This window comes from Paramisgurnus dabryanus, chromosome 9, assembly GCF_030506205.2.
Source record: "Paramisgurnus dabryanus chromosome 9, PD_genome_1.1, whole genome shotgun sequence".
Classification (NCBI taxonomy): Eukaryota; Metazoa; Chordata; class Actinopteri; order Cypriniformes; family Cobitidae; genus Paramisgurnus; species Paramisgurnus dabryanus.
Genome location: NC_133345.1, coordinates 15,866,136 through 15,881,846, shown reverse-complemented (window position 1 = coordinate 15,881,846; position 15,711 = coordinate 15,866,136). Strand labels below are relative to the sequence as shown.

The following is a 15,711-nucleotide window of genomic DNA, read 5'->3' as shown; positions in this document are numbered from 1 at the left end:
ACAACTACAATTTTTCAGCCCTTTTCCAGAATTTGAACTAATTTGATCATAAAGATTGATCTATTTATAATTTATCGATTACAATTTTTAGACAATTAAAGCTGGTTAAAGGAACTTTTATTTTGGAAAAAGAACTGCTGCTGTTTCAAGACATGCGCACTAGCTGCGACATCTAGTGACGACATTTACCGGGCTTTAACGGTTGTTGCTGCATGAAGTCTGCTGCAATTTCTCTGAGGTAAGACTTTTTGGAAGTTATTTAACATAATTTTAATGCATAAAATATTTATACTCTGCACATATTAGATAAATGTAAACTTCATTTAAAAGAAGGACAAACTGGTGTGACTGATATAGTATACTCAATTTTTTAAATGACCACAATCCCACTTCAACAAATGTGTAAATTAGCATTTGAATTTATTATTAAAATACTGAAGTATTTCTAGATAAATTTGAGTCGAAAAATCGACTTTTATCATTTATCTGACAAGGAGAATTCGGACATAAGAAATTAACTCTGCTCAGTTTAATGAACTTACTTAAACAGTAATATTTCGTTTAGCAAAACAAACAAATAATATTTCGCAACTCATAAAACTGGCCTGAGGATTTGCCTCAGCAGTCTATGCAGCAGGCGGGAGTAACTGAGGGATCGTGAAGCTATTCTGCTAAACTCTCGTAGCCACCTCAGCCAGTTACGCTATTATACAGTTGACTGAGGTAATTTTTTTTTACCAATGAATAACTTTGTCTGGTACAGAAAACGTTTACATTTCACAGAACAGAGAGCATTGCAGCTACAGGACACAGCTGGTAGTTAAACTTCTTTACTTAAAGTGCACCTGCAGTAAAAATATTTCCACCTCACCGTTGCACAACTTTATAACCGATTTCATCTATTGAAAGATACTTTGTAGAAAATGAGTGAACCTTAATTATGTAATTATTACTCAACACTATGTATCTATGATGTGTCTGTCTGTTATACAACTTAACAACTTATTGTGATTGTTTTTGTCACATTTAGATTTCTCAAGATCATCAGTTTGGACAGAATTCATTTGAAGAATTAATGTAAGTAAAAGTACAATATTGGACGGGGCATGGATATTTCTTGGGAATCAGTTTTGTTGCATTGTTAATGTCAGGACTGTCTGAGGGGTCAATTGGGGCCAGAAGTATGATAGGGATTTGTTTAGGGCTACAAATATATATTACAAATAACAAGTCTTTAAAAAGTCTTTACATTAAGTAGTCTAAACTAAACTTTGATATGTAAACGTTGTTATGTAAACTATAATAACAAGATATTTTATTAGATCACAATTCCAGTTTATGGATTTGGCATTTGCAGTCATTTTGAAATATAAATATAATGGTAGAGAAAACACTATTATCTGTGGATGTGTGTGATTAAGAGTAAGGAAAACATACTTTTTTATATAATTGAAAATCTCAATACATCCCTTAAAAACCAAATTGAGTTATCTTTTGCTGCATCTTGCAAATAATACAATTTAAATAGGCAAGGCTTAAAAAGGTATAAAAATAATAATGAACTTTCTTGATAATACAACACTGGCACAATTGGGCATGTAACCATTTTTTTTACCTTAGTGGTGTGCTCTTATTCTAGTACTTATGTTTCTAGTAGCTATGTTTACATGCAACCAATTAATCAGTTTGTAATCGTATTGATGGCTCAATCGTATTAAAAAGCTGTCATGTAAAAACCTTAATCAATACGATTGAGGTAGATTAGATGCAAATTTGAATCGTATTGAAAGGGGTGGTGTAGTCCAATCTGTGATCCGATCAGCAGGAGAAAAGTATGCATGTAAATGCGTGAATCGAAGTATTTTGTCGGGTGCAAAAATACATTGTGCATGTGCGCAGAAAATTTGTGCTCAAGTTCACGTCTTATATTTACCTCTTATTCGCTTTGGGGTGGCATTGCCAAGTCCTCTTTTTTTTTCGTTCAGATTTGGGCTACTGTTTAAACTGTCTTCGCGAGCTGATTTTTCTGCGGGTCAGATATGAAAGGATTTTGTTCATTAGTTATTGGTATTTGGGCTGTGATAAGTCATTGGGATGCTTTTGGGCTAATTTTGAATGTCCATGGGGATGATTTTGATATGTGAAGCTGCCAACCCTGGCTGTGCGCTTGCACAGATGTTCGGTTTATATAAAATGTACATGAAAACAAACATTTTGAGGTGCAAACATTTAAACATGTTTAGGGTGCATGTAAACTGTATTGTTGTAACCTTTCATCGGATTAAATTCAGTCGGATTGACAAAATTTTGTGCATGTAAACATAGCCCTTGTGATGACAGTTTGTTCGAGGATAAGAAAACTGCCATCTAGGGTTTCAGAACGAAGCAAGAGCCATCAATATTATATATGTATTGTATGTTTATGTATATATACATTAGCAAGAAAATGTAATGGTTTTCTGAATAAATATACATAAATAACATAATGTGTCTTAAAATTATTACACAAGAAATTCAGATCTTTCATGTGTTTTTCAGAGCACTAGCAGGTTTCATTAAAGGCTGGAACAGAACAGACAGAAAAGGTACAGTATACTTTCTTTCCATGTCCGCCTTGCCCACGCACACATCCGTACCGCTTTCAAAAGTATATATTATTTACAGGACATTCACAAATTTAGAAAAGATGAAGAAAAGTAGCGGCTCCACCACTGCATTGAATATACTGTTCTGTATGAGTGTGCAACTCAGCGTTCCCACAACGCGCACGCTTGACATTTCTTCCTCAGACATGAGGGCTCGCGAAGCACGCACACAACGCGCAGTCAACACATGCGTGATCACTAAACTAAGATTTCTTTCTTGTTTAAGTGAACATAAACAGCTAGATGTGTCAGTATCAGTATATTAAAGCAGTGCAGTCTTAAAGCTGTTCTGGGTCTTAAAGTGACAGTAGCCTACTGCTTTCTGTGTCAGAAATGTTCTTTCCACCCAAAAATGAAAATCACTCACTATTCTTAACTGAACAACTTTTGCAGCTGCACATTTAATTCATACAGTGAGGACTGTGTGTTTTGTGTGTATTTATTGCTAATGTTAAATCATAGATTCTAATAACTAATATTTTTACATTTAATACAGATGCCTGAAAAGTAAAACAAGATGAGTATAGTCTTATGATAAAAAAACAAAAGATTTGGTTGCTTGTCAGTAGCATTGTTGTAGTGACAGCCAAAATACATCAGCCTAGGGCTGGGCGATATGGCAAAAATGTGGTCTCAGAAAAAAATCCATATTGAACGATAACGATATATATTTCGAAGTAAGTTGTTAATGCTTCCAGCTTTAAAACAGTATGCCAACAATGACTGAAGCCACAAAAATAAGAGGGTTCATTTATATTTTAATCTGCGCCTTGTCAGTTTTTTAGCTAGCCAAACCACTTCCATATAAAGGAATTCGTGCTACCTTTTTGTCCACAATTTATCATCTTTGGATATTCGTTGCCACTTCCACTCATTTTTGTTTAGTTTTTTTGTTGTTGTGTCGAGTTTGCAAAGTAGGAAATGGACTTTGTACTACTCATGTGTATTACATATAGGCCAATGTATTTTGGCTGTCACTACAACAATGCTACTGAAAAGCAACCAAATTATTAATATTTCCTCTTAATCATAATACTATACTCATCTTGTTTTACTTTTCAGGCATCTGTATTAAATGTAAATATATTAGTTATGAAATTGTCTGTCAACATGATTTTAACATGAAGCTTAGCAATAAATACAAATAAAACACTGCACAGTCTTCACTGTATGGATTAAATGTGCAGCTGCGAAATGTATTCAGTTAATAGTAGTGAGGGGTTTTCATTTTTTGTGTAATGAACATTGAACACCTAAGACAGCTTTGAACACCCAAGACAGCTTTAAGACGGCACTGCTTCAATATACTGATAAACATACAGCTGTTTATGTTCACTTAAACAAGAAAGAAAACTTAGTGAGCCCTCGTGTCTGAGAACCATATACGAGCTATACATGCTGGTAAACAGGCACGTCACCTTGTGGAAACGCACAGTCGCACACTCATACAGTACAGTTTATTCACTGCAGTGGTGGATCTGCTAATTTTCTGTTATGTTTTCAGTTGATAAGATGTGCTTTTTGATTACTGAAATTTAATTGAACCAGAATCCAGAATAAAACGAAAAACACGGAATTTGAGAAAAAATTAAACTGAATCTGGGGAAAAAACAATAGGGCCATAGCTGTGCTAAAACCTGACTCCAATTGGCTTTTTTGAGGTCATTCAATCAAGGGTTCACATTTTTTTCACAAGCACTAAGATGTTTTTTGGTAGTTCTCAATAAAGACATGAAAGATCAGAATTTTTTGTGTAATTATTTTTAGACACATTATGTTTATCAATGCCCTTGACTTAGATAAAGTTTAGATCGCATTTTATGACAAATTTGTTCAGAAAACTGTGAAATTCACATACTTTTTCTTGCCACTGTATATAAAGCCATTACAATGTTAATCTATGAAGCTATAAGTCTTCCAACCTAAAGTACCTGTCAATGTTTTTGAAGCAGAATAGCTTGTATGTAACATTTAACCCTGGAGAACCCACGGGTCAAATGTGGCCAATGTTAATTGATTCTAAAAGAAGGGTTCTTGGGTTCTCCAGGGTTTAACTAACATGCTTGCATTTACCTAATTAAATAATTTTGTTTCTTTTCAAGAATCTGTTCAGAAAAAATTCAAGTACTGTTCGTGCACCAGATGGTGAAGTAGAAAAGTTCATAAAAACTTCTGCAGCTTGCATCTGACAGAGATGCAAAAAGAATAAGAGAGCGGGCCTGAAAACAAGCAAATTCAAGGTATTTCAATGGTTGTTAAAGGGATAGTTCAATAGATATTCTTTCATCATTTACTCATCCTCATGTTGTTCTAAATCTGCATGATTTTTTTCTGATGAACACAAATTAAGATGTTTTGCGTAATGATGGTAAAAACACAGCACATTGTAACCATTGACTTCCATAGTAGGAAAAAGTATTTTGGAAGTATTGTGATAAATGATGAAGAAAATATTTTGATAAATGATGGTTAGCACACAGTTGACGGTACCCATTAAATTCCATCATATTTTTTTATTCCTTCTATGGAAGTCAATGGTTACAATCTGCTGTGTGTTTACCATCATTCCTCAAAATATCTTCTTTTGTGTTCATCTGAAAAAATTCATACAGGTTTAAAGGTAGGGTAACACATTTTGAAAAAATCTAACGGTAGCCGCCTAGTAATGAAATCACGATCCCACCCTTAAGTCCATAGACTGTAAAAAAGATGGACGACGCGAAGTCGCCTCCCACCATTGTAATGAATTGAAGCCAAAAATGTCCGAACACGGCCGCCGCCATGTTACGTAAAAACGTCAGTTTGGAGCCAAGGCATGCGCAGAAGGAATCGTCCGTGAAGCCAGAGGCGGAGCCGGGGTATCAAACTTCCGCCCAAACGCTCGCGCGGCCAATTCAACCACTCCAATCATAACGACACGCCCCGTTTCTATAGCATCAAATTACAAGCTAAAATGAAACTTATCACAAAAATGAACACTTGAACATATATCAGCGTGATAACAACTACTTGAAAGGACCAAAACCATCTTTCAAAAACTTTTATTGGAAGTGTAAATATTTTTTTTATTTAGAGCATAGTCCAATTCATTTGAATGGAGAGGGCGGGGTTATGACTTGTACTGCAGCCAGCCACCAGGGGGCGATCAAAGAGCCAGAGGCTTCACTTTTCAAGGCTTATGAGGCACACCCACTTAAGTCAAATCGCCATCCAAAGTCACGCCTCTTTTAAAAGACATGAACATGCACAGATCAGACGGTCACATTTCATGTCTCATTCACCAGTGAGAAAACTTTGCAGTACAAAGTGAATAACACTTCCCAAATAACCAACATAAACAACTGGTTTATATCAGAATTAGTTTAAGCACACGTTCGGTTGTGTAGACGTAGTAACTGTATCGTTATGCTAATCCGTAAACGAACACAAATTTCATAAGCAACACAATGTTTCATCAAAGTAGAATATCCAATCCATCTCAATACAAACATATCGCGTACCTTACCAAAATAAACAACGACCCTTTTAGATCCTTTGCCTCCTGCAGCTGTTTGCATCTCGTGGTAAAGCAGTAAAGTTACCGATGTTAATTTGGGTTTTTGCTCTTTGCCGATCCAGGTAGTTTTTGCTGTTGTTGTTATTTTGTGCCTCCTGTACAGGTTGTCAATTCAGCAGAAAAGTTTGCTGTTCTCGCTGTTTACAGACAGGAGGTAAGCGCACGTGAACACGCAGATGACCTATGGTGTCTGCGTAAGGGCTGGGCAAAAAAATTGATTTTCCGATTAATCGTTTTTTAAAACGTGGTCTAATAAAAATCGATTCTCAAAGAGCAGAATAGATTTTTTTTTTCTTTCATATTTATTTCCACAAACATTGAACGTAAGATTAACTTTAATCTAATTACTAGTCTTCTTCAACATTAGTGTTGTGGCTTTTAATTTTTTTATTAATTACACACTTGTAAACTGCTGTTCACTGTTCTTTTTTATTAATATAGTATTTGTATTAAATCTATATTCATTGAGTTGAATCGAGAATCGAGTATAAAAACCTACCCGAGAACCAGAATCGAAAATTTAATCGAGAATCGGAATCGAATCAATTTGATAGCTTGTGAAGCAAAATCGAATCGATCTGGAACATCTGAATCGATACCCAGCCCTAGTCTGCGTGGACTCGCTGCGCGGTGGGCATTCAAATTATGTTTACGTATGAGGGACAAAAAAGGAAACGTCCATTCGGACCGAAATTTATGATTGGTTGAACATTTTTTGGTCCTACGCCTTTCACAGATGACATAAATTCTACAAATACATTTAAACAACTTAACACAGTGATTGCTATCAGGATGTGAGGAGACTTTTAACCAGCATAACTAAAAATCTTTCAGAATCAAATCTGTTACCCTACCTTTAAAACAACATGAGGATGAGTAAATGATGACAGAATTTTTATTTTAGGGTGAACTATTCCTTTAACATTTACCCAAGTTAACATTAATGCCAGTCTATCTGATGAAGTAACCATGAGTCATTTTCTGTTCCCCCTCTTATCTCTTTTCTCTCAATCTTTCCTTCTTTTAGGGTACACTTGAGGAGTGTCCAGATGTTTATTAATGTTTTATTAATGTAATGTTATGTTTCAAATAAACATGTAAACATACTGTATATTTTTCTTTTTTTTAAACACCTACAGTAAAGTGTGACACTTAACACATTAAAAGCATCACAAACATTGAGGATATAACTTCTAATGTGCAGTTTAACTTTTTTTAACTAAATATAATAAAAGTTTTTTTTTAAGAAGGGATAAGTACATGCCATCTTAAGGGCTAAGGTTATAAAATAAAAAAACACTTTAAAAAATAATTTGGGCTAGTTTCGGCTGAGTGTACAGTTTAAGCTGGCATGATTCTGGCACTGTGCTGGCAGTGTCGGCTGACTTTAAGCACCCAGACATGGGCCAGTTTCGGCTGAGTGTACAGTTTTAGCTGGCGTGATTCTGGCACTGTGCTGGCAGTGCCGGCTCACTTAAGGCACCCGGAAATGGGCCAGTGTACTTGGGCCGATTCTGGGGCGTCATTCATCCCAGAGTTGGCCCTTTTCTGGCAGCCGGAACTGGGCCGTGGTTTTTTTTCTGGCCTGCCGGATTTGGGCCATTATTGGGCCAAACTGTTTTGGCTACCTGGGTAGTGTTTAGTTCTGCTAGTGATGAGCGAGTCACTTGAAACTAAGATCATTTAACCCGATCCCTAAAATGACTCGAGAACCATGAGTCCATAGTGACCATTAACCCTCTGGGGTCTAAGGGGTTTTTAGGGCCCTGGGGAAGTTTTGACATGCACTGACATTTGTGCTTTTTTCAGTTGCTTAAAAACATATTAATGGCAAAAGTCTCATAACACTGTGTTCATCACAAACTGGGCTACAATATCATATAATCAACATGTATGTACATGTTTGTATTTTTGAGAGAAAAATGTTTATGCGTGGTTTTTGAAAAAGCAAAATTTTTAAGTCACTGATATAACACCACAAAACTCATTCTAAACATGTTTTCCCAAGACTTTTCAAACTGGATCTAGTAGTCTAGAGTTTTTTCTTCAAAATGATGTGAAAATCATATGGCCTACTCAATCACATAAAGCAATACATTGATTTACAATTTCTAAGACACTTTTGCTTGGGAAAGGCTGTATGCGTGGAGGCGGGAAAGCTCCTGAATAATCAGTGATTGACAGCTGAGAGACAAAAGAGTTGAATAATGAGCCACATAATGAGCCTTGTGTTGATGTTCAACAGGAATGTAACTTTCTCTGTAGTAAAACCATGATAAGGTTTACTTTTCAATATAATGTAAACACACACACACACACACACACACACATTATATATATTTATTATATATATATAGTGTGTGTGTGTGTGTGTGTGTGTGTGTATCTATCTATCTATCTATCTATCTATCTATCAATCTATCTATCTATATATATATATATTAGGGATGCCACAATTCTCAATACATTATTGAACCGTTCGGTTCGACCCCCACGGTCCAATACGCGCAGGTGAATTGCGGTTTTTCGGTTTGTCCATCCAAATCTGTCAGTTTTATATTCCCTGCACTTTTGTTAATGTGCGCATGCGCGTGATCTGCACGCTTATAAACGCCACAGCGAGTTGATATCCAGTCACTGTGCGCTAGCTGCGTTAAACTCTGCTTGAACTCTGCTTGCAATGCTGGTGTCAGATTTCATTCGCGTGCACACACACCCAACAGAAGTACAACAACAAAAAGAAGCAGCACGACTGTCTTTTAAATCTGAGGTGTGGATTAATTATTTGCGCGTGTAGATTACATACAACATCAATGTAAAGATGCAAATTCGCGTCGGGCAATGCGAATGACGCAAATTGGGCTTGTTATTGATGCAAACGCGCGTTATTTGCCTCAAACACGTCTTCTGCACAAGTTGAAAAGTTTAACTCAAGAAGAGAATGCGCCTGATGCTAAAATAAATCCCACCAGTAATGTTGATTGAGGAACGCATTTTTGGTTTCTACACAGACAGCATGATGTTGGATTTAACAGTAGTGCAGTATAGCCTTCATTTACAATGTAAAGTTTAATTTACTAAGTACAGGTATATAAAATGGCCAATTTATGTAATGTAATGAATTCACATGTTCCCCAGTTTGAATAGGATATTATTTTTATATATCTTTATTTAATTATATCTTATATTATTGTATCAGTACACTAGAAATATGTAAGATGATTTTTGCATTTACATAAAATAAAGAGAACTGCAATTAAAACCAGTATTTTTTTCTTCTTAACATCTCAATGTTCCTGTTACCTAAGCATAGAATAATTAAAAACACTTTAATAGGCCAAGGCATCAGAACCGAGACCGAATCGTAAAACCTTGGACAAGAACCGAAAATTGTATTGAACCGTGAACTAAGTGTATTGTTGCATCACTAATATATATATATATATATATATATATATATATATATATATATATATATATATATATATATATATATATATATATATAGAAATATTTTCTATTAATATCACAAGTATAAGTTACCTTTTAATGATTAGGCTACTATGGTTTTTAAAAGGTAACTTATACTTGTGATATTAATAGAAAATATTTCTATATATATAGAAATATTTTCTATTAATATCACAAGTATAAGTTACCTTTTAAAAACCATAGTAGCCTAACCAACCAAACACAAACCCTGTGTTCACTTTATGATGGCCAAACAGTACCTTTTTTTCAAATGTTTACATTTTCAGAAATGTATTTTGATGGTTGCTTGTATCTTGAGCTCCCTCTTTTGGAGAGGAATTGTAAACAGGTCAGAGGTGAACACCTTATTTAAGGAAACACCTGTGATTAATTTGTGAAATCGCCAGTACGCTGAAGAAGGGCGTTCAGCCCGAAACGTTCGTTGTGGGCGATTAAACGCTATTTTTGAAGCTTGAACTGTGAGTGCTGTCCCTTTCTTACATTTTATGACATTATTCACATTGAGGGATTCAGCACCCAGTTTGATTGTCCCCATTATCAGTAAGTGTGAGCGTGTTGTTGCACAGAAGATCAAACAGTACCTTTACCATGATTAGGCTACTATGGTTTTTAAAAGGTAACTTATACTTGTGATATTAATAGAAAAAAAAAAAAAAAAATATATATATATATATATATATATATATATATATATATATATATATATATATATATATATATATATATATATATATTAGTGATGCAAATATATATATATATATATATAGAACCGTGAACTAAGTGTATTGTTGCATCACTAATATATATATAGAAATATTTTCTATTAATATCACAAGTATAAGTTACCTTTTAAAAACCATAGTAGCCTAATCATGGTAAAGGTACTGTTTGGCCATCATAAAGTGAACACAGGGTTTGTGTTTGGTTGGCCAGCGAGAGGTTTACTTTTGTGCAGTAAAAAGCTCAAAAGAACAACTGCCTATCGTTGTCTGGACTCCTATTTGTGTTTTTGTAATCATTATAGTAGAAACACAACCAGGGACACACGTGATAAACTTATCAATGTTTGTTTACAGCCGCCGCCATTACCTCACGTGTTGATCATGAAAGCAGTGAATGTGTGCACATGCGAGTGATCCTGTGTTTAAGGGTGTTTTCACATATACACTGTTTAGGTCGACCCAAATGACGTGTCGCTCCGAGTACGGTGCGTTTGGGTCAGTGTGAACACAACAGCCGCACTCGGGTGCGCACTAAACGACCGCTCCGAGACCGCTCTAAACAGGTGGTCTCGGAGCGGCTGTTGCCGAACTCTGGGGCGACCCACCTGTGGTGTGAACACTGCTGGACCTCGGGCCGAACCAAATACAGGAAGTTCTCCACATGTTTGAGCCACTGGGCTTTCGTTGTGACGTGAGCCGGGTGTTATATTGTGGGTTAACAACAAACAAGCCAATCCTGGTCCGTTGCATAGAGATTCGCTGTCTCCTTTACGTTTGAGCTGATGATTTTATAAATGCATAGCTGTCCTCCACACACAAATAGTGACATAACGGGCTTTTAGCAAACGGCTCCGTGAGAAAGGCTTTAATAGAACAGCTACGCAATTTCGCGTCAAAGCAAAGAAACTTCACAAAGACGTGCATCGTTTATCTCCACATCTTGATAGCTGCGCTCTCTCTGTCAAGCTGGTTGTCGTGGAAACGTGGGGGTGGTCATGAGACGGTAAGAGCTGTCAGAGACCAATGACAGCGCTGACCGTTGTCACATGGTGTACGGTGCGGCATTTCGAGTAAAGTAAAAATATATATATGTGAACACGGACCGCACTAACTGAAAAATGATACAATGTATTTTGGTGCGCTCCGAGGCCGCACCACGGTGCGCACCAATATATGTGAAAACAACCTAATAAACTTGCTGTGCGGAGATATGACGCAACTAAATAAGGATTGTACTGTTTGCAATCGCGTATTTTATAAGAATACCAAAAAGCGCGTCGAGTTTCCTGACTCGCGTGTTTGTGTATGTGCGTTCCCGTCGCCTCAGCTGTTTGACGGAAGACAAAGAAAACACTCGCGTCTGGAGAAACTGACACACATCCGCAAGTAAATAAGGATTTATATGTCGGACATCGATCCCGTCACACTGACGAAGCACACACACTCGCGTCTGTCTGGAGATTTAGGCGCGAGTAAACAAGTATGTGATGTGTGCATTCGCATCTTTTATAATGATACCACAAAGCGCTTCAAATATGAGGTATTGTGTGTTTGTGTGTGCGTTTGGACGTCGATCGAGTCACACTCGCGTCTGGAGATAACTTTAGTTACAGTCACGAGTAAACAAGTAGATGTCATGTTTCCAGCACTCGGATTAAAACTCAACACAGCAGTGAATGGGTGCAGAGACGGTGTCATGAGCAATCCAGTCCCCCCGGGCAATTCGGTCTCCCCGCGCGACTCCATTGGCTGAAAAAACTCCTCATGGGTAGTTTTCTTAGCGCCTTATTACAATTCCTACAAAATCGCGTTATGATTTATGTAGTTAGAACGTTGTTAAAATTACAATTGATGTCTTTTAAATGATATGTTTCATGTAGTAGTATATAAATGAGGCTATAGGTGGGAGATCTACACATTGCTTGTGTCATTTTATTATTTAGATTATTATACTGTACCATTTCCACTTTTGACTGTCTACTTATACAATTACTTACTCATTAATTACTTATACAAAACATGATTACTACATAGTTGAATCACACATTTAAATTATAATTATAAGCCATGATTACTACACTTTTACTTTTAAAAATATATATTCCGTAAGGTATGTTAATAATTTACAAAAAATAAAAGTATTGTTTTTATAAAGCAGATGATGATGTCACAAGGTGACGATCTTTTTGGGGCGGAACCAAAAGTTGGGAAAGTTTGGTTCCGCCCGGATGTTTCCGCCCAGACCGGAGGGAGGAAACACCGGACATCCGGTAGCATCGCGAGGGCTGTAATCAGCCAAATCAAGCGCAGCTGTGCGTGGTTAAGAGGAACGCCGGTTGATTGGAAGATTGCAGTACACGGAGGAGGATTTAAAGAGCAGTTAAATCACAGTAAACAGCGGAGAGGTAGAGAGGGGATCGACGCAGGGAAAACTCCTCTGCCTAAGGCAGTGAAAAGTCAGCACGCACCTTTTGAAGAGCCCGCAGGCTCTGTTGATCCGGGCTGCGCTTGGAGCGCGCGGAGAGAAGACAGGAGCTGCCTGGGGCGAAAGAAAGGCGATGCGTGGGTGGAGAAAAGGAGCACCCCCAAAGAGAGCAGTGTGCTGACGAGTGCTTAGTGTGTGAGTTGAGTTCGCAGTGGATGTTGGAGTAAGAGAAAACCCTGTGGGTAGAAGAAACATCGGTATACGTGACACATTTGGAGAAACCAAGGAAGAAGGAAACGAAACAGTTTTGCAAAACATTAACCAAGAGGAACGCTGTGAGTATTGACTTCTGGATTTAAATGAAGTATAACAACTAACCTGTGCATTTACCGAATACCTCCAGGAGGAGGAGGGCGGCCCTACCCCTGATCCAGCGCGGTAGGTGAGCCGCAGGAATAGTTGGATTCAGTAGCCACAGCAGCAGAGCTAAACATCCCGGCCGTATTGTCATCGCCCCCATCCGACCTCAGCGAAGTGGAGGACGTCGGGCGTCTCTTGTGTACACCTGTATTGTGGTGGGTGAGTCCATGTAATTTGAAAACTTTTCACGTTGAAGTGGTGCTGTGTATTTGCTGTGGGTTGCTGTGCAAGTGCTGTGTGTCTTGTCAGACGTACCCCGCATCATCCCTTTTACTGAGGAGGAGACGGAGAGGCTGACGGTCGCGAGTAACATCATCTATTATACGCTGTGTGCGGTTTGAGTGTGAAGCGACGGTGTGGGCCTCTGGAAGCCGCCCCCGTCTGTATGTCGACAGGTTTCGGAGTGTGGCGGTGAAGACTTGAAAGCTGGCAGTTTGTGTGTGAGTACAACTACGGGCTTCTGCATAGCTACTTTACCTGTGTGTTTTCCCTTGTGGCAGAGTGAGGGGCGAAGGAGTTCCGCCGCCCCGTGGTCTCTACAAAAGGGCGCCCCTGTCCGGTATTCGATCGCTCTATGGGCATTGCAGATAGGGCAGCGCTCGGCCCGGTGAGACGGTGTGAGAGCTCGCCCCCCTGCTGACCAGCGGACTCGCCGAGAGGGTTTTGCCCCCGGCGCCTTCTGGGGAAATCATTGCCGTTGCCCTTTTGTGCAGGCCAGCCGTTGTAAGCCCGCCCCCGTGCATTGTCGGTCAGAACGCCGTATAGCGAGCTAAGGAAAAGCTGCACTTACTGAGAGCTGCCTACAGCGGAGAGCTGCCTGTGGAGAAAGAGAGAACGAAAGTGCACGTCAGGAGAACGAACTGTGGACAGTCATACGTACCCAGAGCTGTAAACAGCGGAGAGGTGAGAAGCATCCAAGTTGAACTAACTGTGTTGTTGTGTCCAAGCTGCCTGTGGAGAAAGAGAGAACGAAAGTGAACGTCAGGAGAACGAACTGTGGACAGTCATACGTACCCAGAGCTGTAAACAGCGGAGAGGTGAGAAGCATCCAAGTTGAACTAACCGTGTTGTTGTGCCCAAGCTGCCTGTGGAGAAAGAGAGAACGAACGTGAACGTCAGGAGAACGAACTGTGGACAGTCATACGTACCCAGAGCTGTAAACAGCGGAGAGGTGAGAAGCATCCAAGTTGAACTAACCGTGTTGTTGTGTCCAAGCTGCCTGTGGAGAAAGAGAGAACGAAAGTGAACGTCAAGAGAACGAACTGCGGACAGTCCTACGTACCCAGAGCCGGAAGTGGCCGTTATTTTAAGTTCCCCTTTTTCCCTCCCCTATTTTTATTATTTTAAGTAAATTAAATAAAGTACCTTTTAAATTATGCTTACCTTGTGTGTCTGGTCATTGGGGTGGCTTTGGGAATCTCCTCGAGGTGGAGAAAGGGGCGTGACCTTATTTACATCTCGGTCCACCCCTACCTGTGACAATGACACAAAAGAACTGACGTGTCTGCAACATGAATATTAGTTTATTATATTGTTTTTTTAGTTAACTTTTATTTTTTTAAATGTAATGTTTCTATTTTGTACAACATAATTAGCTTGCTAGCCACGTATGCAGACGAGATATTGCAATGACACATTTTTGAGCAGGCATTAGTGCTAGATACCAATCGGGGTCCTAGGGGAGACCGAATTGCTCGGGGGGACTGGATTGCTCACGACAACGGAATGGAATGTCCATTGACTGTGGGGTTGACTAATGAATATGGATGATCTCTGCTCTTTTCTTCAATGGAGCGGGGCGTGGCTCATTATAGATAATGAAGCAACAGAAGAAAGACGGTACATCTCTCTCTTCTAATACAGTTAACAACGAATTACAATATTTGTTTTCGATTTCACTTACATCTTCCAAAAGCAGACATTCCAAGCATTATGTAGACATTTATCTTTTGTTTATATGACAAATATTCGTTAAGTTACAGTTCATTTTTCTGACGTGTTTCTGAAAGGACTTCACTGAGGGAGAGAGAACAAAACGCGCATCATGTTTATTTTCTTAATTTTGCGAAAAGCACAACATGCTGTTTTTATTGGGAGTGGACAGAAAAAAACTAGACAATTTAACGTTTTAAATGATGTATAAATCATATCTGTATGTCAAAAATCAGCAGAGTTATCTAAGTCTCTTTGGGGAGTGATCGAAAAATAAAGAGTTTGCGGCGCCCGCGCCGCAGCCGACCCCAGAGTGTTAACCCGAGTCAGTTGAGTCCTCTCAGATTTTGCATTAAAAATAAGAAATTGTATCAACACAAAGCTCTTCAAATTTTTACAACAGAATTACAACAAATAACTCATACATAAGCTGCCATAGGTTCAATAACTTGCAACAACGAGTTAATTTACATCACCAAATGTCGACTGGGGGTACCGAGTGAGCCAAAAGCTGCTATT

The 15,711-nt window shown here is 38.5% G+C and overlaps 1 long non-coding RNA gene across 1 annotated transcript; it reads left to right on the top strand.

Annotated features, from left to right (window-relative positions):
- The first annotated feature begins 110 nt into the window (after positions 1-110).
- On the top strand, positions 111-7,829 carry LOC135745289 (uncharacterized). Its single transcript, XR_012337315.1, has 5 exons — positions 111-238; positions 1,031-1,077; positions 2,539-2,585; positions 4,748-4,885; positions 7,229-7,829. It is a non-coding gene; the product is annotated as an uncharacterized lncRNA (long non-coding RNA).
- The last annotated feature ends 7,882 nt before the right edge of the window (positions 7,830-15,711 follow it).